This window comes from Dermacentor andersoni, chromosome 4 (genome assembly GCF_023375885.2).
Source record: "Dermacentor andersoni chromosome 4, qqDerAnde1_hic_scaffold, whole genome shotgun sequence".
Taxonomy (NCBI): domain Eukaryota; kingdom Metazoa; phylum Arthropoda; class Arachnida; order Ixodida; family Ixodidae; genus Dermacentor; species Dermacentor andersoni.
Window position 1 is genome coordinate 209,513,895 of NC_092817.1, and position 26,007 is coordinate 209,539,901.

At 51.0% G+C, this 26,007-nt stretch overlaps 1 long non-coding RNA gene across 1 annotated transcript in view; it reads left to right on the forward strand.

Moving 5' to 3' along the window:
- Nucleotides 1-25,516, forward strand: part of LOC129386681 (uncharacterized) — a 107,510-nt gene extending 81,994 nt beyond the window's left edge. The window contains exon 3 of the long non-coding RNA XR_008613979.2: nt 25,391-25,516. This is a non-coding gene — a long non-coding RNA (uncharacterized lncRNA). The remainder of the gene's footprint in view (nt 1-25,390) is intronic.
- The last annotated feature ends 491 nt before the right edge of the window (nt 25,517-26,007 follow it).

The following is a 26,007-nucleotide window of genomic DNA, read 5'->3' on the forward strand; positions in this document are numbered from 1 at the left end:
TCTTGCTTCTTCGGCGCGCTCTGTAAAATCTGCGGCGTCAGTCTCGGAATCGCTGGAATCATGAGGAAGCATAGCATCCAGCATTGTAGTCACTTCTCGACCGTGGAGGAGACGGAATGGCGTCATTCTTGTTGTTTCTTGCCGAGCCGTATTATAAGCAAAGGTTACGTAGGGTAATATTTGGTCCCAGTTCTTGTGTTCCACATCGACATACATGCACAGCATGTCTGCGAGAGTCTTGTTGAGGCGCTCCGTAAGTCCATTGCTTTGAGGCTGATAGGCTGTCGTCCTTCTGTGTGCCGTGCCACTGAGCGTGAGTACAGTTCGCAAAAGTTCAGCCGTGAACGCGGTTCCCCTGTCGGTTACGATGACCGCTGGAGCCCCGTGCCTGAGGACGACGTTTTCGATGAAGAACTGCGCGGCTTCGGCTGCTGTGCTGCTCGGAAGTGCCTTGGTTTCTGCATAACGCGTAAGGTAATCTGTTGCAACTATGATCCGCTTATTTCCAGCAGTTCATATTGGGAATGGGCCCAAAAGGCCCATCCCAATTTGTGCAAACGGTGTTTCCGGCACTTGAACGGGATGTAATAGTCCGGCAGGTTTCGTAGGTGGCACTTTTCGTCGCCGAGAGTCAAGGCACGTTCGAACGTAGTGCTTCACCTGTGATGCGAGCCGTGGCCAGTAGTATTAGGTTTGGCACAGATGGCGTCGCGGTAATATATATATATATATATATATATATATATATATATATATATATATATATATATATATATATATATATATATATATTTATATATATATATATATATATATATATATATATATATATATATATATATAATGTATATATATATAATCACATCATAAGAAGCCAACAAACACTAAAACCAAGGACAACATACGGGAAATTACTTGTGCTTAATAAATGAAATAAAGAAGCGATAAATTAATGGAAATTAAAATGGATGACCGCAGGTGGGAACCGAACCCACAACCTTCGCATTTCGTCGGTTTGAAGGTTGTGCGTTCGGTTCCCACCTGCGGCAAGTTGTTTCTTGATCCACTTCAATTTCCATTAATTTATCGTTTATTTCATTTATTAAGCACAAGTTTTTTCCCCTATGTTGTCCATGGTGTCAGTGCTTGTTGGCTTCATATGATATGACTAATAAAAATCGGGCCCCTCGGTTAACCCCCTGTCTTCTCGTTTATGTATATATATATATATATATATATATATATATATATATATATATATATATATATATATATATATATTGTGACGCTCTTAGGTGCATAGTGGGTTCACGAATGTGACGCGCTTAGGTGCATAGTGGGTTCACGCCTCAACAAACAGTATGCGGGGGCACCGAAGGGTAGTGAACGAGGACGACGACGTGTGGCTGGCTGGCTGAATCTCGACAGGCGCTCAGTTGACCAAGGCCATCGCTTCTAACTCCACCCGGCTTCAAAGTAACGCCTTTTGTGGGCGTAACAGAGTGGTGGAGGTGCGGGGTACGACAGAACGTACCACGGAGTCGCAACATCTAGAACTTCGCCGGAGCCGTCGTCTTGCCGGTCTCTTGCCAACGACCTTCCCTATGGCTCAGGACGGAGGTGGACAAATGCCAGCTATAGTTTCACCTTCTCAAAGGTCAGCGCCAGTTGGACCTTTGCGGCACTACATGGAACCACGCTCGTTCGCGGGAAAAGTGGGCGAAGACGTCGACGAGTGGCTGATGCACTACGCAAGGGTGAGCCGCTACAACCGTTGGGATTCTGTCACTCAGCTTGAATATGTTGCACTCTTTCTGAGTGAGACAGCGCTGATGTGGTATGAAAACCACGAAGACTCCCTAACAACGTGGGAGCACTTTGTCGAGGAAATTAAGAAGTATTTTGGCGACTCTTACGCCAAACAGAAACGCGCCGAGAGAACACTTGCTCAAAGAGCTCAAGCTCCTGGAGAAACATGCACTATATACATAGAGGAAATCCTCAAGCTGTGCAAAATCGTAAATCCGCAGATGTCCGAGGAAGACCGAGTCGGACATCTCCTCAAAGGAATTGCAGAAGATGTATACAATTTCCTCATAAGTCGGGAACACGTTGATTCCGTCTCAGATGTCGTGCGTCATTGCCGTACGTTTGAGACGTTGAAAACACGTCGCATTGTGCCAAAGTTTGGACGCCTGGCGAATGTGACAACCATTGCCAGCGTCGATGAGAGCCCGTCTGCCGATCTTTCGTCTACTATACGGCAGATCGTGCGTGAAGAACTGCTGCGGCACCAGGAACTTGCGCGCGACGTCATACGACAACCTGACGCTTATTACCCGCAACACATGGCGCCTGCCGCACCCTGCGCTTCCTGGCAACCGGCGGTATGTGTCACAGACGTCAACGACAGAGGTGCTCCATGGCCACGTGAGGACACATTTACGCCCGAACACCGACCAGCAGAACACCCTCGCCCCAGCAGGTTTGCACGCAGACCGACACTTCCTCCTGTGCAGCAGGCTCAGCCGCTCCGCTCTGCTACACGACCCCCCACGGCTGAGCGCTTCGAAGGGCAGTTCATCGATCGTCGTTTACCTGTGTGCTATAGCTGTGGCGACTTGGGTCACATTGCCAGGTACTGCAATCGCCGCCAACCACCGAGGTTCGACCGATCGACGATGTCTAGGCGGTACCGCGCTCCTCTGGGCGAAACATATTCGCCCTCGCACACATATTTAGGAAGCTTGCCTCACCAGCACCCGGAGCCGCTACGGAACCGTTCTCCAGCATCCGATCGCAGCTTGACACCACCACCCGCTCCTCGTGCAAGCCGGTCGCCCTCTCCGCGGCGTCGATACCCGTCGCCACCTCCGGAAAACTAGCCAGCGCGGCCGTTGGAGGTGAGGTCGCTGGACAATCTTCGATATCGACAGATATACCTCCAACCATTTGTACGTTTCAGAATAAGGTGTTTGTATTAATTGACGGGGTTTCATCCATGGCCTTAGTGGACACGGGAGCAACCGTTTCAGTGATGAGTCTTGCGTTTAAAAGCCTCCTAGGACGAAAGGTGATGTTTCGCTGGGACCGTGCCGATACGTTTCGCGGAGTGAGTGGGGAGTTGTTGTATCCTGTGGGCGTGTGTAATGTAGACGTTACCTTGGGTGGTCAAATATTTAACGCGGAGTTCGCTGTTCTACCTTATTCTACGCATGACGTAATCCTGGGTCTTGATTTTTTGAAACTGTGTGGTGCCACCGTCGACTGCAAAACGGGTGAAATCAGTGTAGGTATGAGCTTTGCTGCGGCGTTTATGGAAGCCCCACCGTATCGTGAAAGTGTGCTTTGTGTATCCCGGGATACAGTTGTGCCTCCGTTATCCGCAACGTGTGTTTCAGTCGCCTGTTTCCCCACCACCGACGGAACGTTTGACGCTACCGTGGAGCCCGTTCACCTGAGTTGCATCAAGAGGAATGTACTGATACCGTATTGCACGCTGTCAGTTGTTCAGGGACGCACCAACTTATGGGCCGTAAACTGTTCGAGTGAACCTGCAATACTACCACAGGGTCTGAATCTTGCCGCCTACCAAGAAGATCACGTGCTATCGCTCGCCATTCTTACAGAGGCCCTTGATTCTGCGGATGAGCGCCATTTCGCTAATGTCTGCCCTGCGGCGCACTCCTCATTTCTGACTATGGTAAACAAGTCGCTCAGCACTAAGCAGCGTCACGAAGTGGCAAATATTCTGCTAAAACATGCCCGACTGTTTGACTTCTTCCAGCAAGAGGGACCACCATTGTTTCCTCCTTCTCGTATACACCATCGCATCGATACGGGATCTGCCCAACCGCTGCGACAGAAACCATACAGAGTCTCACCGTCGGAACGCAAGGTGATCAATGACCAAGTCCACGAAATGCTAAATAAGAATGTAATCCAAGAATCCTGTAGTCCGTGGGCAGCGCCAGTGATCCTGGTTAGAAAGAAAGATGGTACATGGCGATTTTGTGTTGACTACCGCCGCCTCAACACCATCACTAAAAAGGACGTATATCCTCTTCCGCGTATTGATGATGCTATCGACTGCCTCTCATCAGCGTCTTACTTTTCGTCTGTTGACTTGAGGTCGGGGTACTGGCAGATTCCTATGCACGAGGCAGACAAGGAGAAAACGGCATTTGTAACACCAGATGGATTTTTGAATTTAATGTGATGCCGTTCGGGCTCTGTAATGCGCCTGCAACTTTCGAGCGCTTCATAGACAACATCCTGCGTGGTTTGAAGTGTGAAGTATGCATGTGCTATCTAGATGATGTAGTGATTTTCGGGCGCACGTTCAGTGAGCACAACGCACGTCTCGATCTTGTGCTAGACTGCTTGGACAAAGCGGGTTTAGTGGTCAACTCGAAGAAGTGTCATTTTGGAGAGCGCCAAACACTCGTTCTGGGACACCTAGTAGATAAGGACGGTATACAGCCTGATCCAGCGAAGACTGCTACGGTGGAAGCCTTCAAGCAACCTCGCCATGTAAAAGAGCTACGCAGTTTCCTAGGGCTTTGCTCGTACTTCCGCCGGTTTATTCGTGGATTTGCCAACATCGCGTATCCGCTGACATGCCTCCTCCAGAAGGGCGCTCACTTTGAATGGACTCCTGAATGTGAAGCTAGCTTTCGTGAGCTGAAGTCTCGTCTGACGTCTCATCCCATTCTCCGACACTTCGACCATGCGGCTCCCACAGAAGTTCATACGGACGCTAGCGGTATTGGCATCGGCGCCGTCCTTATTCAACGCGCCGACACCAAAGAACACGTCGTCGCCTATGCGAGTCGTTCTTTAAGTAAGTCCGAGCGTAACTACACCGTTACAGAGCAAGAATGTCTTGCAGTTATTTTCGCAGTACAGCGCTTCCGGTCGTACCTGTACGGGCGCCCCTTCACTGTGGTGACAGACCATCATTCTCTCTGCTGGCTGGTTAATCTCCGTGATCCGTCGGGCCGGCTTACGCGTTGGACACTCCGTTTACAGGAATATAACTTTACCGTTTCTTTACCGCCGACCCACCGACGCTGACTGCCTCTCGCGCATGCCGCTTCCAACGACGGACTGCGACGCGGACAACTTCGACTGCTATATCGCATCACTGGAGCCGGGATTTCCTGATATAAATACCTTCAAGGTCGAGCAACAAAAAGACAGAACATTAGAACCACTGCTCATTACTGCAAGGCAATCAGCACCATCCACTCGTTTTTGTGTTCGTGATGGGGTTCTTTACAAAAAGAACTATTCTACTACAGGCCCACGATATCTTCTGGTGGTCCCGGAGAGTCTCCGTGTCTGCGTCTTGCGCGCTATGCATGACGATCCAACATCTGGACATTTGGGTTCTGCGCGAACTCTCTACCGCCTCCAAGAAAGGTTCTACTGGCCTAAAATGCGCCATACGACCGCCCAGTATGTGTCCAGCTGCAGCGAGTGTCAACGTTATAAGTGTCCGACGAGTGCTGCTCCTGGTCAACTCCATCCAGTGCCACCCCCCAGCTCTCCCTTTGAGCAAGTTGGCATCGACCTCCTCGGTCCTTTCCCGCGTTCATCCGATGGGAATCGCTGGATTATCGTGTGTGCCGATCACTTGACACGCTACTGTGAGACAGCTGCAATACCATCGGCTACTGCAACCGAAGTGTGTATTTTTCTGCTACGTTTTGTCATTCTCCGACATGGACCTCCCAGAGTCATCATCAGCGATCGTGGGCGGCAGTTCACTGCAGACGTGGTCGAAGAGATGCTTCGTCTATGTGCTTCAAGGTTTCGACATTCCACCCCGTATCATCCCCAAACAAATGGCCTTACGGAACGCACGAACAGAACTCTTACTAACATGCTGTCCATGTATGTCGAGTCAGATCATTAGAACTGGGACAGCGTGCTACCTTTCATTACGTACGCATTTAACACCTCAAAGCATGAAGTTACGGGCTACAGTCCCTTCTTTCTTCTCTACGCTCGTCCGCCTCGTTATACACTAGACACTATCTTCCCGTTTTCCAGTCACGATAATCTTTGTATATCAGAGACAGTCTGTCTTGCCGAAGAAGCCCGACGACTTGCTTCGTTACGCACTATTGTTTCACAAGACCGCTCGAAGGCACGCTGCGACCGCCGACGCCGACACGTGATATATGACCCTGGTGATTTAGTGTTGCTCTGGAAACCAACCAGGAAACGTGGACTATGTGAAAAACTGCTGGCCCACTATGTTGGACCCTATGTTATTACGGAGCGCATCAGCGAATTAACCTACCGCATAGCACGTCTCACATCAAATGTCCGACGGTCAGCAAAGACTGAACTTTCGCATGTCGCCCGTTTAAAGCCCTTTATTTCTCGACAGCCTGTTTGACTTGCCCGGCGGGCTTCGTCTGCGCGGAGGGAAATGTGACGCTCTTAGGTGCATAGTGGGTTCACGAATGTGACGCGCTTAGGTGCATAGTGGGTTCACGCCTCAACAAACAGTATGCGGGGGCACCGAAGGGTAGTGAACGAGGACGACGACGTGTGGCTGGCTGGCTGAATCTCGACAGGCGCTCAGTTGACCAAGGCCATCGCTTCTAACTCCACCCGGCTTCATTCAAAGTAACGCCTTTTGTGGGCGTAACAATATATATATATATATATATATATATATATATATATATATATATGGTGCTAGTGAATGAGAAGAAGACGACGAGGTGTGCTTGCTTCCCCGTTTCGAGATAGCAGCGACCTGTTTTTAAGCCTACCGCTGCAACCTAGAGCTAGTGCTGCTAGGCGAACACCCCCGTTGCATTTGGTGGAGCTGCTGCGTTTCTCTTCAACATCCTGGAACTCCGCAGTCAGACGCTACCACCAGCTGTTACAGTGGATCAAACGGGACCGTCCCAGGTTGCTGCTCCCGTGCCCCCGGCCATGGTCTGCTCTGGTGTTATCCGCCAGCGCGATCCGGCTATATTTAGCGGCACAGACGACCACGACGTGGAAGACTGGCTCGCCGAATATGACCGGGTAAGCGCCTATAATAAGTGGGACGACCGCGCCAAGCTCACAAATGTCATATTTTACTTGACTGACGTGGCCAACCTATGGTTCCGCAATCATGAAGTCGATTTTACCACCTGGTCGGCTTTCACGGCGACTTTGGCTGAGGTCTTCGGCCGTCCCGCAGTTCGCCGGCTTCGCGCTGAGCAGCGCTTGCGTGGTCGAGCTCAACGCCAGGACGAGACCTTCACCAGTTATATTGAAGACGTGCTCTCGCTCTGCAAGCGCGTCAACTCATCTATGGATGAAGCATACAAGATCAAGCACGTCATGAAAGGCATCGATGAGCATGCCTTTCAGATGCTCGTCGCGAAGAGTCCCCGGACAATTGCCGAGGTCATACAGCTTTGCCAGCAGTACGACGAGCTGCGCAAGCAACGTGCATCAACACGCGCTGCTCAGCAGGACACTGCGGATCTATACCCGCTGGACATCGGTCGCGACGCTGCCGACATCTCTGCTTTAATGCCGGAAATAAAGCAGTTCATCCGCCAGGAAGTCGCCCGCCAACTCTCTCTGGCGAATAGCGCACCCGAGCCGTCGACAACCCTGGCTCCTTCGCTTCGTCACGTCATTCAGACTCAAGTTGCCACGGCGCTGCCATCTGCCCCTCCTCCGCAGCCTGCAGCTGGACCGCTAACGTACGCTGACGTTGTCGCGCGGCCTTACACTCCTCCGGCTCCTGATTCCTACCGGGCCACCGGCACCTTCCATGTACCGCCGCCACCTTCGCGTCCGATAGTCGTTCCTTACTCGGCTGCTGGAGCCCCTGTCGTCAACCCGTGGCGAACACCTGATAACCGGCCAATATGTTATTCATGCCATTTTCCGGGCCACGTAGCACGATTCTGCCGCCGTCGCAGCCCCCGATTCTGCCTCAAGCTACAGGCCTGCTCGACTTCCGCGTCAGGACCAATCTAACCTTCCTCCGGACACCTCTTAAAGTCGCCTCCCCTTCGATTCACGCCGGTCGCCTTCCCCACGTCGCCGATCCCTTTCCCCGATGGTTCGCCGACCCAGCCCAGCCCGAGAGGAAACCTAGCAGTCGCAGTTCCAGAGGCAAGAACTGCGTTTACGTCGAACATTGCAAGGCCTCATTCTAAACCGGTGAACGAAATTGAACTGTCCGTAGACGGCGTCACCGTACACGCACTTATCGACACCGGAGCCGCCGTTTCTATTATTAGTGAGAAGCTCTGCCGCAATTTGAACAAAGTGACCATTCCCCTTACCTCTCTTTCTCTGCGTACGGCAGCCTCGCATCGCATTCAGCCTTCAGCGGCGTGCACATTGTCATTCAAAGCGTTATGCATGTTATCGAATTTGTCGTCCTGCCTCGTTCCTCGCCCGACGTTATTCTTGGTTGGAATTTCCTATCTGTCAATGAAGCTCTTATCGACTGCGCTCGTTGCGAACTTACGTTATCAGTGCCGTGTTTTGACCCTGACGACCATTATTCTCCTAAAGTTGTTGCCGCCTCTGACATCGATATCGCACCTTTCTTCGCCGCTCTGGTTCCTGTGTTATGTAGCTCTGCTGCGAACTTATCTGTTCTGTTTACGCCGTCGACCACTTGTGCGCGCCGCCGGAACTTTCTGCTTCCGTTTGCGGTCGTCACTTTTTGCGAAGGTTCTGCTGCCCTTTACGTGTGCAATCCGTCCGCCTGCCCATCATCCCTACTCCGCGACGAGTGCCTGGGTACCGCTGCAGCTTTCAATAGCATTCTCCCGGCCACCATGTTTGGTGATACGGCATCACTTCCGATTTGTGCCGTAACTCCTCCCGCCGCGACCGATGCCCCTGTAGACGTCTTCGCTCGTGCCGTCGACGCAGAACTCACACCTGCGCAGCACACTGAAATTATCAAGCTCCTCCAGCGTTTTCGTGCCTCATTTGACATTGGCCAACCATCCTTGGGCCGGGCGTCCGCAGTCGTTCACCGTATCGACACCAGCCAATAAACACCATTGCGCCAGCGTCCGTATCGTGTGTCGGCCACTGAACGCCGTGTCATCGACCAGCACGTTGACGACATGCTGGAGCGTGGCATCATCCAGCCCTCTAACAGTCCCTGGGCATCTCCGGTTGTCCTTGTCAAAAAAAAAAAAAAGAAAAGACGGCTCCATTCGGTTCTGCGTCGACTATCGCCGCCTTAACCGAATAACGCGCAAAGATGTCTATCCTCTGCCGCGCATCGACGATGCCTTGGACAGTCTGCAGGGAGCGGAATTCTTTTCCTCGCTGGATCTACGCTCCGGGTATTGGCAAGTGCCAATACCCGGCATGCGACGACGCATTCCAAGAACTGCGACGCGTTCTCACCTCTCCTCCAGTACTGCGACACTTCGATCCCTCTGCACCAACTGAGATCCATACGGACGCTAGCGGTGTCGGGCTCGGCGCTGTCACCGTCATGCCGTTCGGCCTCTGCAACGCGCCTGCCACTTTCGAGCGAATGATGGATAGCATTCTTCGAGGGCTGAAGTGGAGAACGCGCCTCTGTTATTTGGATGACATTGTGGTTTTTTCCACCGACTTTGCGACGCACATCAGCCGCCTCGAGCAAGTCCTTGCGTGCCTCTCCACTGCAGGACTGCAACTAAATTTGAAGAAATGCCACTTCGGCGCTCGCACGCTTACTATTCTCGGTCATGTAGTTTCCAAAGACGGTATCCTCCCGGACCCCACGAAACTTAGCGCCGTAACCGAGTTCCCTAAACCAACCACCATGAAAGAGCTTCGCATTTCATCGGCTTGTGCTCGTATTTCCGGCGCTTCATCCGTAACTTTGCCTCTATCACCGCTCCCTTGACGCAGCTTCTCACCGGCAGTTCTGACCTATCAGCCTGGTCTCCGGCATGCGACGACGCATTCCAAGAACTGCGACGCGTTCTCACCTCTCCTCCAGTACTGCGACACTTCGATCCCTCTGCACCAACTGAGATCCATACGGACGCTAGCGGTGTCGGGCTCGGCGCTGTTCTTGCACAACGCAAGGATGGCTTCGAAGAGTACGTCGTCGCGTATGCCAGCCGCACCCTTACCAAAGCCGAGGTGAACTACTCGGTTACTGAAAAGGAATGTCTGGCCACCAGTTGGGCAATCGGAAAATTTCGTCCTTATGTGTACGGGCGTCCATTTGACATCGTGACCGACCATCATGCCCTATGCTGGTTATCTTCATTAAAAGATGCAACTGGTCGGCTCGCCCGTTGGGCATTGTGCCTACAAGAGTACGACATCCACGTTGTTTATCGCTCCGGCCGAAAACATTCAGACGCAGACGCTCTATCCCGGTCACCCCTGCCCTCCGGTCCTGTCCACTCGTCTATTTCCACACATGGAGCCTTCGCCCTCAACATTACTGACATGCCATCAGAGCAGCGCAAGGACCCATGGATCTCTTCGCTTATTGACTTCTTGTCTAGCCAGTCGCCAGCGCCAATTTCTCGGACGCTCCGTCGTCAAGCCGCGCACTTCATCATTCGGGATGACCTGCTGTACCGCCGCAACTACAATTCGAGCGGTCGCAAGTGGTTGCTTGTTATACCCCGACACCTGCGCCCTGACATCTGCGCCACGTTCCACGCCGATCCCCAATGCGGCCACGCTGGTGTCTTAAAGACATACTCTCGCATCCAGCTTCGGTACTACTGGCGCGGTATGTACCGCTTCGTTCGCCAGTACGTCCGGTCATGCCTCATATGCCAACGACGCAAGACGCCAACTCAACATGCCACCGGCCCCTTGCAACCTTTACCATGCCCCGCGCGCGCGTTCGACCGCGTCGGCATTGACCTATACGGTCCGCTTCCCAACACTCCCAGCGGCAACCACTGGGTTATTGTTGCTATCGACCACCTCACGCGGTACGCTGAAACTTCAGCCCTAGCATCTGCCACAGCAAAAGACGTCACCAGTTTTATCCTTCGAAACCTGATTTTACGCCATGGAGCACCTAGAGAATTACTGAGCGACCGCGGTCGCGTTTTTCTTTCTGACGTCATTGCAGCATTTCTAAAGGAGTGTCGTATCATTCACTGCACCACCACGGCATATCATCCTCAAACTAATGGAATGACAGAGCGTTTCAACCGCACCCTTGGCGATATGTTGGCCATGTATGCTTCATCTGACCACTCGAATTGGGATCGCATTCTGCCTTTCGTCACCTACGCTTACAATACCGCCACGCAAAGCACCACTGGGTTCTCCCCTTTCTTTCTCCTTTACGGACACGAACCTTCATGCACTATGGACACGATTCTGCCTTACCGACCAGATGCTTCGGAGTGCACGACTGTTTCTAGAGCGGCTGCTTACTCCGAAGAATGTCGCCAGCTCGCTCGTCCGTTGACATCCCAGGACCAGTGGCGCCAAAAGCATCGCCATGATTCATCTACTGCGGCTACGTGCTTTGCTCCTGGCTCGCTGGTCTGGTTGTGGGTGCCCTCTACTCCTCCAGGCCTTTCCTCTAAGCTGCTCTCCAAGTACCACGGTCCTTATCGGGTACTGAAAAAAACATCCGTGGTCAACTACCTCATCGAGCCAACGGAAGCGCCTTCCGACCAGCGTCGTCGCGGCCAGGAAATTGTGCACGTCTCCCGGCTCAAGCAGTGCCATGACCCTTCTGTGTTTTCCTGCCCTTAGGTCGCTAGGATGGCTACTCTTTCGGTGCGGAGTGATTTTACTGAAGGCACTGGGCAGTGGGCATGGTGCTAGTGAATGAGAAGACCCGTTTCGCAGCACCGACCTGTTTTTAAACCTACCGCTGCAACCTAGAGCTAGTGCTGCTAGGCGAACACCCCCGTTGCAATATATATATATATATATATATATATATATTGCCATTTGAAGCATCGAGACGATGCATTCTGGAAGGGGGCTAATGCCAGGAGCATAACAGTTGCCTGCGTAGTGGGTTTACCGCTTCTGCAGAAGCTGAGGCCGACGACGACGAAGGAGCACTCTCAGTGAAGGTGTCGAACGTGAACTGTCTGCTTGCATTAAACTTAATAGTTTTTGTCATACGCCTACATGTAGTAACGTGACTATGTGTAATAGTTGGACTTGAATATACTTCGTGTGTTCACTGTTCACGGAAATGCTCGCTGAAGTGGCGGCCTTAAATGAGCATAGAAGACCTCATAGTAAAAGAAAGTTCAATTTCAGTCTGAGTCCATCGCAGCGCCTATGGAGTGGCGTCTCTCCGTGGTGTAATCTTCCTTCGTGTAACTGTCATACATCGATATCACTAACGCTGCTTAGCCTTTCCGGCCAAACTGGAGCCACCTTTTTTTGTTTTTTACGGTGAGTCCAAAACACATTGCAGTCGCTACAGCGCATGGCTGAGAGATTCCGATATTGAGTGAATCTGGCTAGGCCTCATTTCGGTTACTGAGTGAATTATATTGTAAGGAAGATAACCAACGTGTGCTCAGAGTCCGCAGCATCGGCAGCATCAAGAGCGCGGCAGAGGCTCCAGCTCGGGAACTGCTCAGTGCATGCGAGAACGGGCGGTCGCTACGAACCACAATAAATCTCCTTTATAAGTGGTGGAGGTGCTGGGTAACGTTCCATTCTACCATCCTGTAACTCCATTCTCGGACGCTACCCTCCGCCATGCCGGACGCCGACCAGAAGACTCTTCCATCGCCACCCGTCCCTTGCCCTGGTACCGTTCGCCAACGGGAGCCTCCCATCTTCAGCGCAACCAACGACAACGACGTTGAAGAGTGGCTGTCGTCCTACGAACGGGTGAGCGTTCACAACAAATGGAATGACTCGGACAAACTGGCTTACGTATCATTCTACCTCGCGGGCGTGGCCAGTCTCTGGTTCAGAAATCACGAGAGGGATATCCGAACGTGGTCGGCGTTCAAGACGTCGATTACAAAAGTATTTGACCGACCCGCCGTCAGGAAACTCCGAGCCGAGTAGCGTTGGCGTACACGCGCACTTGACACGGATGAGACATTCACCAGCTATATAGAAGACGTTATAGATTTGTGCAGGCGCGTGAACGTTGCCATGACGTAAGCGGAAAAGATCAAGCACGTCATGAAGGGAATCGACGATGACGCGTTCCAGATGCTTCTGGCCAAGGACGCGCGCACTGTTGGGCGATGTCTTCAGCTTGTGCCAGAGCTATGACGAATTACGTAAGCAGCGAGCTCTGACAAGGCGACATCCCACTCCAAATGCGGCGTCACTCTGCAGCCTGATCACCGGCCAAGAACAAGCCTCCTTGATAACCCAAATGAAGGATTGTGTCCGCGAAGAAGTCGCACGACAGCTATCTCTGGTGTCCGTTACTCAGGAGTCTGCCAGCACTTTGCCGTCTCATCTCCGTAACGTGATCCATGAAGAGGTCGCGGAAGCGCTGCCGGCTGTTCACCAGCAGGATGTCGTGACTACACCAGTCACTTATGCTACGGTTGCTGCAATTGCCCCTCGCACTGTACCTGTGCGTCGCTTCCAGCAGCCTGTGCCACGCCCCCTCCCCCTCCCGTCTCCTGGACCAACACTACCATCGCTAAGCCTTGGCGTACGCCGGACAATCGCCCTATATGCTTCCCATGTAGGTATCCCGGTCATGTCGCAAGGTTCTGCCGCCGCCGATCGCAGGCGTTCGATGACGATCGCCGAGCGCCCTATGTGCCGCCTGATTCAAATGCGCCTTACGGACCCTTCGACCCATCACCAGCTCGCTCCCAGATTGATCGCCGTCCTCGCTTCGAACGCCTCCGATCGCCCTCTCCACGTCGCTGATCGCTTTCCCCTACGCGTCGACGACCCATCGCTAACGACGAGGGAAACTAGACGACGCAGTTCCTGAAGCAAGAACTGCGCAAGTGTCGACATGCCGAAGTCCTCCTCCTTTACCTGCCAATGTCATTGATGTGTTTGTCGAAAATGTCGCTAAAGTCGCCCTCGTCGATACCGGTGCCGCTATTTCAGTTATGGATGCAAGATTTTGCCGGTCGCTTCGCAAAGTGACGACGTCTCTGTCTGGATTGTCGCTTCGAACGGCGAGTGCTCAACCCATTTCCCCTACCGCTGCTTGTACTGCCCGTGTGACCATACAGGACGTTTTGTACACGGTTGAATTCATAGTTCTTTCATCGTGCTCCCACGCCGTTATTCTAGGATGGGATTTTATCTCACGCCACAATGCCATCATCAGTTGCGCTTGGGCTGAGATTGAACTTTTCCGCCTTGGTGACGTGGCGTCCGTCGATGCTCATCCTGCCGCTAAAATTGTCGTGAATGAAGACACCTGTATTTTTCCGTGCTCTTCAGCACTCGTACCAGTCTTCTTAAGTACCATATCTGACGGGACGGTCTTCTTCATGCCCTCTCATCCCTTTGTTACCCGAAAAGCGCTTCCTTTGCCCTTTGCAGCTCTTGATTTTGCTGCCGGTGTTAGCACGATGCCCATTTACAGTCATCTTTCATCGCCGCTATCACTGCTCCGCCACGAATGCCTTGGTTACGTCGAGTCAGTCGATTCAACACGAGTTGTCTCCGTCCTCGACGAAGTGCCTTCTACTGCCGTCCATGAACTGAGTTCCCTCTCCGTACCCAACTCAACATGGACTGGTGTGTTCAGCCCATTCATCGCCGAAGATCTGACGCATTCGCAGCGATCTCAACTTCTCGCAGTCCTTCAGCACTTCCGCCGTTATTTCGACGTTGCGCAAACATCTCTTGGCCGTGCATCGACGGTCGAGCATTACATCGACACTGTCTCTCACTCACCGCTGCGACAAAGACCAACTCGCGTGTCCGCTACGGAACGTCGCGTCATTGCAGACCAGGTCGATGACATGCTCCGTCGAGGCGTCATTCAACCTTCCCAAAGCCCATGGGCCTCTCCCGTGGTCTTTGTCACAAAAAAGGATGGTTCCATGCGCTTCTGCGTTGATTTTCGACGGTTGAACAAGATCACACTGAAGGACGTCTACCCCTTACCACTCATCGATGATGCTCTGGATTGTTTGCAAGGAGCCGAGTTCTTTTCTTCGCTGGATTTACGGTCAGGCTACTGGCAGGTTCCGATCGCAGAGGCCGATCGCCCAAAAACTGCCTTTGTTACACCAGACGGCTTCTATGAATTCACCGTCATGCCTTTCGGACTTTGCAATGCACCTGCTACATTCGAAAGAATGATGGATAATGTTCTGCGTGGCCTCAAATGGAAAATCTGTCTTTGCTATCTTGACGACATTGTAGTGTTCGCCCCTGATTTTGCAACGCACCTGCTCCGCCTCCAGCACGTACTCACTTCTTGACCAACGCCGGGTTGCAACTTAACCTGAAGAAGTGTCGATTTGCTGTTCGTCAGCTCAGAATTTTAGGCCATGTCGTGTCAAAGGAGGGCATTCGCCCGGATCCTGAGAAGCTACGTTCTGTTACTGCGTTCCCAAAACCTACCACTATGAAAGAGCTACGCAGTTTTATCGGCCTCTGCTCTTACTTGCGGTGATTCGTTCGAAACTTTGCGTCAATTATATCGCCTCTCACGCAGCTCCTTGGTGGCGCTAGAGATCTCTCATCATGGTCTCCAGCGTGTGACGACGCCTTCACAACCTTGCGCCGTCTTCTCACGACGCCACCCATCCATCGCCATTTTGACCCTCAAGCGCCAACCGAAATCCATACCGATGCAAGCGGTGCAGGCCTTGGCGCTCTGTTGGCACAGCGTCGAGCTGGCCACAAAGAATACATCGTCGCATACGCGAGTCGCACGTTAACCAAGGCGGAGACCAATTACAGCGTTACAGAAAAGGAGTGTTTGGCCATTGTGTGGGCGCTTGGCAAGTTTCGCCCATATTTATACGGCCGATCGTTTGACGTAGTGGCCGACCACCACGCACTATGTTGGCTGTCGACGCTCAAAGATCCATCGGGCCGCCTTGCCCGCTGGGCATTGCGAATCCAAGAGTATGACATCCGCGTGGTTTACCGTTCCGGGCGAAAGCACTCAAACGCTGACGCGCTATCCCGATCGTCGCTTCCCCCGAAAGCCAGTCACGACTCCTCCTGCGAGTGCACGTTATCCTCTCTGGACGTTGACACTATCGCTGCTGCGCGGCGTAATGATCCCTGGATTGCATCTCTGCTCGACCTTCTCTCGGATATGTCGAAAGCTCCGGCGTCACGTACGCTTCAGCGCCAAGTTCCTCATTTTGCGATTCGAGACCAGCTATTATATCGACACAACTATGCCCCAGAGGGACGCACCTGGTTACTTGTCATTCCGAGAAGGTTGCGATCAGAGCTCTGCTCCTCGTTCCACGTCGACCCTCAGTGTGGCCACGCGGGAGTCTTCAAGACCTACGAAAGACTTCGACACCGCTATTACTGGCGGGGAATGTACAATTTCGTTCGAAGGTTCCTTCGCTCTTGTCGTGAGTGCCAACGCCGCAAAGCGCCACCGCACAACTCCGCCGGTGAACTCCAGCGTTTACAATGCCCATCCCGACCCTTTGATCGCGTGGGCATAGACCTCTACGGGCCACTTCCGTTGACTCCTACCGGCAACAGGTGGATAATCGTTGCGGTAGACCACTTAACCCGTTATGCGGAGACTGCTGCTTTACCAAATGCTACAGCGCAAGAGGTCGCCAGTTTCATACTTCGCCGTTTTCTCCTTCGTCATGGAGGTCCACGTGAACATTTAAGCGACAGAGGCCTCGCCTTCTTATCTGAAGTCATCGAACGACTGCTTGCTGAATGCGCTATTGTTCATCGTAAATGCACTGCTTATCACCCACAGACTAACGGTACGACGGAACGCTTTAATCGAACTCTTGGTGACATGCTCGCCATGTATGTCTCACCTGATCACTCTAATTGGGGCCTAGTTCTTCCGTTTGTCGCCTACGCCTACAACACCGCGACTCAGGCCACTACCGGATTCTCACCCTGTTACCTTTTTTACGGAAGTCATCCTTCGCACACAATTGACACCATTCTGCCCTACCGGCCGGGCCTATCCGAATGCTTGCTGATCGCGGAAGGCGCCAGACACGCCGAGGAATGCCGCCTGCTGGCCCGCCGATTCACCTCGGATGGCCACAACCGTCAAAAAGCCGTTCGCGATGCCCAGAACTCTACTCCCACTTTTCTCCCGGGCGCTATCGTCTGGTTGTTAGTGCCGCACTGCACGCCTGGGATCGCTTCAAAACTCCTTCTGAAGTACGACGGACCATACCGCGTTCTCAAGAGAACATCACCCGTTAATTAACTGGTTGAGCTGCTAACGCAGCCGTCCGACATACGACGTCGTAACCGCGACGTCGTTCACGTTCAGCGTCTCAAGCCGTATAGCCATTCTACCGTCCTTCCAGAAAACTAAGTCGCCAGGATGGCTCCTTTATTTCCGCGGGGCCATTGTAAGGACGATAACCAACGTGCGCTCAGAGTCAGCAGCATCGGCAGCATCAAGCGCGCGGCAGGGGCTCGGGCTCGGGAGCTGCTCGGTGCATGCTAGAACCGGCGGTCGCTACGAACCCTAATAAATCTCCTTTATAATATATTCATGACATCTGCATGCAAGTCGCCATTTTCCATACCTGATAAATGTATATTATTAGAATGTTTTTTTTCCATGAGTTGTTAGCATTGCCTACTGGAAATAGAGGCAATACTGAGACACATATAGTTCACGCACATTTTACAGGGCATTCATACAAGAATCTGCCGAAAGGTTCACTGAAGTCTACAAGTTTTTTTAGGGTTAAGAAAGAACGAATATATATTTGAAGCAAGGTGAACATGCACCAACATTTTCATTTTCGTGTGGATAAAATATAATATGTTGTGTATGTGCATGGTGTTGACTGGAAATTTAAAACAAAGATATGTATAAATGAAAAAGTGCGGATTAGGTAGCTGCGGCTGGTGCTACTACTGCGCTTGTCCTCCTATTGTCAGAATTAGCAGAAATAAAGTGAAATTATGAATTAAATGCCGTGCACGCCCGTGTTAAAAACGATGCAGTAAACTTTAATCCATAATAAAGGTTTAAGTGAAAAAGTACAGGCGCCTCAAAAGAAATCTCAAATGATGTGTGCAACAGAGCTAAAGCAATGGCACTTTAGGGGGGGGGGGGGGGGGGCTCCGGTCCCCTAGCCCCCTCGCTGTCACCCCCGTAGTCGGCGCCTATGAAGTGGAAGCTGATGTGTGGTACGGATTTTACTGTTAAGCATTCCTTCCAAACTACCGACCGCTTAAGTGTATGCCTATGTAGCTAGCCTATTGCGCCGCAGGATGCTTACCAACTCGAGCCGCTAGGCATGTGCTCATGTTCCCGTTCCGGGCGCGGCAGCACCGTCATTCGAGCTCCGTCATCCAACTCGCGCTTCTGATTCTCGCGGACTACCTGCGCCGAGCCAGGCGGCGTTCGTGCGCAAGAAGATCCGGGCATGTCGGCTGCCGTGCAGTGGGTGGTGGTTTCCACCGTCGACTGAAGAGCGACTGAAAAGCACTTTTTCCCAACCCGTGCATGCCAATCAGCTTCCTGACGCTCACAGAGAAGCTCTTGGAAGGCTGAAGCTTCATCGAGAAGTGCGTCCTCTCGGACATTGCGTTCTTCAGAGATTTAGTTGAGCTGTCTGATGGCGGGCTACAGAGGTACTATTGGGTGCGCAGGAAGGGAACGCGTTCGCAATGATCGAGTCGTTAGGCAAACCCGCGCTTTTTCTCACCTTAACCATGTCCAACCTGCACAATGAGCATCTGCTCCAAGTTGATCGAGAGAGCCAAGGAGTCGATCAAAGCGCGCTGCCGCAGGGTCTATGCTATAGCCAATTACCTGCAAAATGATTCGCATAACTTCGATTCCCTCAAGGCGCCAGATCGGCAAAAGTTTTCTCCATGTTACCAGTTTTCCTTGTTTGTTTCTTTCAATATTTTATTTTATATTTTATCCACACTCATCCGCCTGATAAACTCTACTTCAGTTGATCACCCTCATCGGCCGGCCCTTCTCTTCTTTGTGTTATCTTCATTATTGATATGTGACGTTGGATATCTTTATTGTCTTTCCCCCTTGCGTGTATATAAGTCATTTGTGTGAATAAACCAGTGATTGATATTCAGCGCCAGTGCCCTTTTGTCTTTCATTCCCCCTATTACTGTGCCTTTTGCTCAGAATGTCTTTAGTACCATTACTCCATAGGTGGCGTGCTTGTGTTGGCGTTATCACAGAGAAAGAAATTAAGCAGGAGGGGATACTCGGCGAAAACTGGCAACAGGAAATACGTCACGCTAGTATTAACACCAAATTGGTTCATTTTTTTAACTCTTTGCCGGCAAAAGTAAAAATATCTGCATATAAATAAATTAAGCTGTGCGGCTTTCTACCGTTGCGGCGAATGACGCGCCAGATGCATGCGTCATTCGTCCGACACACCGCCGAAGCCAGCGAGATCGGCTGCGCATCTGAACGTTAGCCTGTTCGGCGACCCGCCTCCCTGTTTTATATTTTTAGATTTAGCCTGGTTTGGTGGGCTCCCGACAAATTCTTGCGTTCTTTCTGAACTTCGACATGGCACCAATGTACTATTGGACTACGGCAAGGTGAGAAATTTTGTTCCACAGTCTGCGACGCGTTTCAAACAATTAGGCTTACGGCACAGCACCTATAGGCTAGACTTGTGACGCAGTTAACGAAAAACCACCCGGCCGTCGTGGCGCTGTTAATTTGAATTAATGATTCGTGCTGGGAGATGTCTGCGACGCTTTCTATGAGCCCCAATATCATTTTAACTTATTTCAATAGTTCTTGGGCATGCTAGCCCCAGAGAGCGCTGTGACGCAGTTTCGCGTGTACTGAATCTTACTGCGACAATTTTGGCGCTTTCTCTAACCCGCAACGTTATTGTAACTAATCTCGTTGCTTTTTGTGGTACTTCTCAAGCGCAGCGGTCACGCCTGGCGCTGCGACGCGGTTAGCAAAAAATAGCTCGGCGGCGGTGCACAGTTAAGTTTCGAGCTTTAATCCACTGACAAGTTCGTGGCGCTTTCTCTGACGTCCAACATCATTGAAAATTATTTTCAGTACTTTTTTATTGGTACTTAGGCACGCTCGCCACTGATGTCGTGACGCAGCGAAAAGCAGCTCGGCCATGGTGACAAAGTTAGTTTGGCGCGTACTGAATCTTAGTGCGACAAGTTTGTGGCAATTTTTATGGCCCCGCAACAATTTAAGCGTTCTTTCAGCACTCACGCTTACCGAGAACGCGACGAGCAATTGCCAAGAGCGATAACACGGGTGTGTGTTGCTTGCGCCAGCAGAACGTGCAAAAGATAACGCCAAGGAGCTCAAACGCCAGGTACTTGTAATTCGAAAATTGTGTCTTCTGAACGACTGAAGACAGGCATTGCACCCCTGCATTTGTCTTGAGTGCGAGTAGAAGGAATTCTGCAAGCGTCCAGCATGGTCTCGTTCAGAGACTGTGCTGTGGCCACCTCTGTATATTCGTAGCCTACTATCGCGTCGGTTGTAGCCATGTTCTGGAAACGCGCAGTAGCCCGTGTATTCGTGCTCTCAAATTGAAGGAAGTAAGGCCCGGGAAGAGGGGAATGCTTGTAAATAGGATGTTTTCGTGGTATGTACGGTGTTGTTTCGGATGATTCGGGTATTTTCTACGCCGTGTGTGTAAAAGCGAAGTGCTTTTCTTTGTAATGCTGCCCATTCACCACTTTCGCACGTTTCGCCTCTACACGCATTATTCGGGAATTAGTAAAGGCAAGGCGCAAAAGACCAGGACTCAACAAGAAAAACACGAACGACAGGACCGGCGCCGGTCCTGTCGCTTGTGTTCTTCGTCCTGTCGTTTGTGTTCTTCTTCGTTTGTGTTCTTCTTCTTGAGACCTGGTCTTCTGCGCCTTGCCTTTACTAATTCAAGCATGAGCCAACTAGCCCAAGCAAGTTTTACTTGAGGCATTATTCGTATATGTTATTACCAAAATGACACTCGCTTGTAATTTAATTTTTCAGCTGACGCCATGCGGTGGAGCTTCCTACGAGAACTACTGCTGCTTACTTGGTGCCACAACGTTCGATGAATGCACAAAAAGCTCGCAACGAGCATTTATTTATCATAAAATAAGCATTTCCACATTTCACAAGGCGTCTTGCTCTTTATGAAATTGCATGTGGCACATATTCGATGGAGTTTTGTAAAGGTCGTTCGCAATCAATCTTAATAATGAAGCGATTTCGCACGAAGACCGCGTGCGCGGTTCAGCTGTAGAAGCAAAAAAAAAAAAAAAAAAAAAAAAAAAGCCAATCAGAGCAACGGGCGTCTTTCAAATCGCGCGCGCCCTAAACCGAAACATGAAGTGTGGTTCAGGTATTAACGCCGGCGGCTAGATGCGCTGCAGTCGATTCGGCCCCTGGGCTCTATGGACGTCCGCACGCCAAGTTTCATCCTAGACGCGAGTGCTCGTTTCTCCCCTGGCTGAACGATTTCACCTCCAACGGGTGTAGGTTTCCGGCGCCGCTGTCCTTCACTGTCTCGCCCGCGTTCAGTCGTCTTGTTTGCGACGGCGCCTCTTCAGATGGCCGGAAATTATGATTGTGTTGTTAACTATCACGACAGAAATGTAAACACGAAAGGGTTGATGCCACCAGTGAAATCCGGCCAATTCACAAGAAAATGGTACGAAAAAATCAGACGACAGGCATGGATTACTGCGGTGCGCCGAACCAACTAAACAACTGGCAAACGCAGCGAGCTTGTTCATTGATCACTCCTGAGTGTATTACGGTTTTCATATGTAACCCACGTGAATTTACAGATTACTCGGTATATAATCCTTTTATTCATATAAAAACTTCCAGTTGTTCGACCAGCGCTTGCCCTGTCTTCTTTCTCGTGTTTGGTTTGTGTGTGCGCTGCCCAAGAATGGAAACCAATTCTGTTGTATGCGTTAGCAGTGGCCGGAGTTCACGCGTGCCGAGAAATTGAATATGTGCACGATGCGTTGAACATGAACAGAGTTCATTCCTGCATCACCACTGTACCAATCAATCGAGTTACTGGACGATACACGCCCGCGCCTTGGTCGCGCCGGCATCACTGAAGAAATATTGTAGGGGACGTACTAGTTAAAGTTGTGTGCGCATGTCGTACTTGTGCTATGCAGCGATATATTTTGTTTATTTCCGCACAGTGTCGATGGAAGTCCGTTGTCACCATCAGGGACAACACGGATTTGTAGCAAACATTTTTTGAGAAACTGCAAAAATGACTTTAGCTCGTATGTGCCGTATGTATGTGCCGCATCGTTTTTGCCGACGATTTCTCCGGCGGCACATATATACGATGTCGTTTCCAATTACCTGCTCAGCGTCACTTACATTGCTAAGCAGATACTGCCCTTTCGCCGTATTGCAGCCATAAAAATAATCGTCAAGCGTACCGATCTTCTCAAAGGCAAATAGAAGCGTGTACATTCTGTTTCACACTTAAGGGAAAACTCGGAACGTATTGCATCGCGATGGGGCAAGCAATGGAGTCGTGCGGCGGCAGCAGCTCGAGCAGGCGCAGACGCTCGAGGGGCTGAGTCGAGGTCGGCGTCGTCTGCTACGGCGGCGCGTGCTGGCCACATTGTCGGGAAGCGTGCCACTGTCAGGGGCAGTGCACCGATTTAATCGGTACTGCGGGAACTGAGCTGATATTCTTTACTAAACGTTCTGCGACGCCGAACTCTAAGCCTTCATTGGCGATAATGGAGTTCCACAAACTTCTTTTGACAGCATGTTTCGTTTGTTCTTTCGAAAGGCCGGGTTACTGAGCGCGTGCACGTATATTTCTTCACTGTGTGTGCTAGCGCAATGAGCAGCGACAAAACGCACCAAGATATGCGCGCAACGCGCTCAGTCTTTATTTGACTCGAAAGGAAAACAAAGCACTCGACAATGATAACTATGGGGGTCGAACACGATGAAATAAACGGATACGATTAAAGGAATGTTTTAGGTTAAGACACTGAGATAGAAGTGATTTTTCTCGACAATCAATCACTACACCAGACATACCCTGCCCACCGGCGGGGAATTTGACACGTCAGGCTCCGAACTTCAGCTAGTATCTCGTCATGTCCCCAGCGGAAGCGATGACAGCGCTCATCCTGGAAGGCACTGAAGTGTAGAGTGACTTGATCAGAGATGTGTCCATTCGCAGCATTTCTCAGTCGCTGACAATGGTGGATCGAAGCCTACCTTCGGGCGACTGATAGAGGGGATCGTGCGCCAGCGATACTTTGAACGAGCCCCAGGCATTTTAAATGATGTTGGCGCCCGGGGATTCAGGCGGCCACTCCAAGAGAGTGACGGCGCACTCTTCCAGCAGCTTTTGCACAACACGAGCAGTGTGGATCGGTGGCCTATCGTGTTAGAATATATAGTCGCCTTCCAGAAACGGGCCGTCAAGAATGTATGGAATCATTACGTCGTCTGTTACTGCCCTGCACATTTCAGCGATGAACTTGCCTTCGAGGCGTATCAGTGGGTGTCACACAACGCTTAGTAAAGAATACCGGCTCATTTCACGCAGTAACGATGAGATCGGCGCACTGCAACAGACAGCAGAACGCTTTCCGACAATGCGGCCAGCGCGCGCCGCCGTAGCAGACGACGCCGTTTAATACCCTGCCCCTCGAGCACCTTAGCTTGCGCGGGCTGCTGCCGCCGCCTGACTCAAGCGCTCGCCGCATCGCAATGCAATGTGCTCCGAGTTTTCCCCTAAGTGTGAAACAGACTGTACATCGTCCTTCGAATAAAACGTCCACGCACACACACGTAGGTACACATCGCGCGCGGTACGAAACGTGCCCAAGCACGCGCAGTGCAAGAGGCAATCAAGGCGGTGCGAACGAGTGATGGGAGAGGCGTGCCACCCGCTAGCGGAATTTTGCCCCGCATGCGGCGCTCTCAACGCCGGCGCAGCAGCGCCGCTCTCGGTGCCATTCTTCTCTATGGGAGTGTCTGCTCTTGTTCGATCCTTTCTCTAATGCGTTGTGCTTACCTTGCGGCTTCCGTAGTCCTTGCCGATGGTGCTCGGTGAAGTCTGAGATACTGACATAATCGGGAATTTTTTTTTCAGGTAACGGAACTTCTACAGGAGATGAGGGAAGCGCACACTTCGCTGAAGCCCATGTTCTCATCACTCAGCGTCCATTTACGCTGAAATATGTTATGTGTGCAGTGCTTCCCTTTTGTTCACGCTTCCTTCTTCAGATAAGACTGCCAGACCTGCCAACACTGGCTTTTTTTTATGTTTGCGCCAATGTGGTTGGTCAGGAAACGCAAAAAAAAAGCGCATTTCAAACATAAAATCTCCAGGTCTCGGCGCTTGTCGATCGTTCCTCGACTACAGGTGGCCGTTCTGCCACGGAATCGGAATACGTAACAATGAAAAAAAAGAAACCTTCCCAAATAACTCTGCTCGTACAATCGCCAGACTTGTGTGACGTCGTCCTCGCTGTTATATATTTAGGTAAACACAAAATAATAGATGTAGAATAATTTCATTTACAATAATTGCATCTGACTGACTCTCATAGTAAGACACGATATATTCAGCAGGGTTAGCTTTTTATTTTGAGGAATATGCTAGGCAGACCTTGCCTTACCAGACCTACAATGAGCAAGATTGGAGTAATTAATAAAGGGAAATCGAAACATCCACCCAGACATAGCTAATTTCTACAAAGGAAACCCATGCCGGTTCCTAGAAAGAAAAAGAATAAATTAGACTTCGCCCTGCCACCTGCTAGTGGCCTGATTAGCTCAGATGGTAAATCGGCTGCCCCGGAAAGGCGGTGGTCATGGGTTCGAGCCCAGGACCAAGACTAATTTTCTTCAACTGCGAGGCTTTTCTTTTGAGGAACCCGTATGGGTTTGCTTTGTAGCAATTAGTGACGTGTGGGTGGATGTCTCGCTTTCCCTTCATTAATGACTTCTCTCCACCTTTCGTGTGCGTCTGTTTTTCTTTTCCACTACAAATTAAATTTTGCAATCGTAATTTTAAGCATGGCTCCGCTTTAGCGCAACACGCACAAATGTAGGCGTATTTTTACACAGTCGAAGGTTGTCATAGAAATGATAGTGCACTAAAATGATAATTTCGCTTCTGAAATAATTATAAGGTTATTCTACGCTCGTGTTGTCTAATCTTATCCTGTTCTTTCCCCACTGTCTCCGCGTATTCTCCTCGTAGATAGGTCCCAACGAGTACAGTTTTCGACTCTTCTGCAAATACTTCTTCCTCACTCCTTTGCGCAGATATGCCCCACAATGAACAAGCGCCCGGGACAGCCCAGGATGAAGCTTGCACACTGATCGGAGATCCCCTGGAATCGACCATGGCCCCGTCAATGGCCACTTCGAGTAAGGAAGCCTCCAGCGTAATCATCCTAAATTCAGTGGGCAGGCAGGCTGGAATGCGGGATTCTGCTTTACAGCGCTTGTCTGCCTACCTACCAAGCAAAATGCCCAGTTTGATATTGCAGAAACGAAATTTACTATTAAAACATCACTTATATTTCTTGTTAGTGTCCTTAAGCATGGCTACGAAAGAGAATTTCAGCCGCATACGCGTCTTGAGAGGATTCTGGAATACAGAAGCGGAATGTGGCCAGGATATGAGTTCTGGTGTTTGGGCCACATACAATGCACAATGCGTGTTAGGGCCTCATGGAAACTCAGCCTTGGGCCAGAACCTCTCGTTCGGAAGCACTTCGGAGGTGGGCCGGCAAGGAGTCTTGCGTAGTGGAAAAGATTCCGATGTCGTGCATGGATTGCTCCTAAATCGTACAAATGCTTGGCTATCACCGATTTCGCTGTTGATAGATGTCCGCGACAGGATAGACTTGAGGGCCCATTGATTCAACGTTTACACG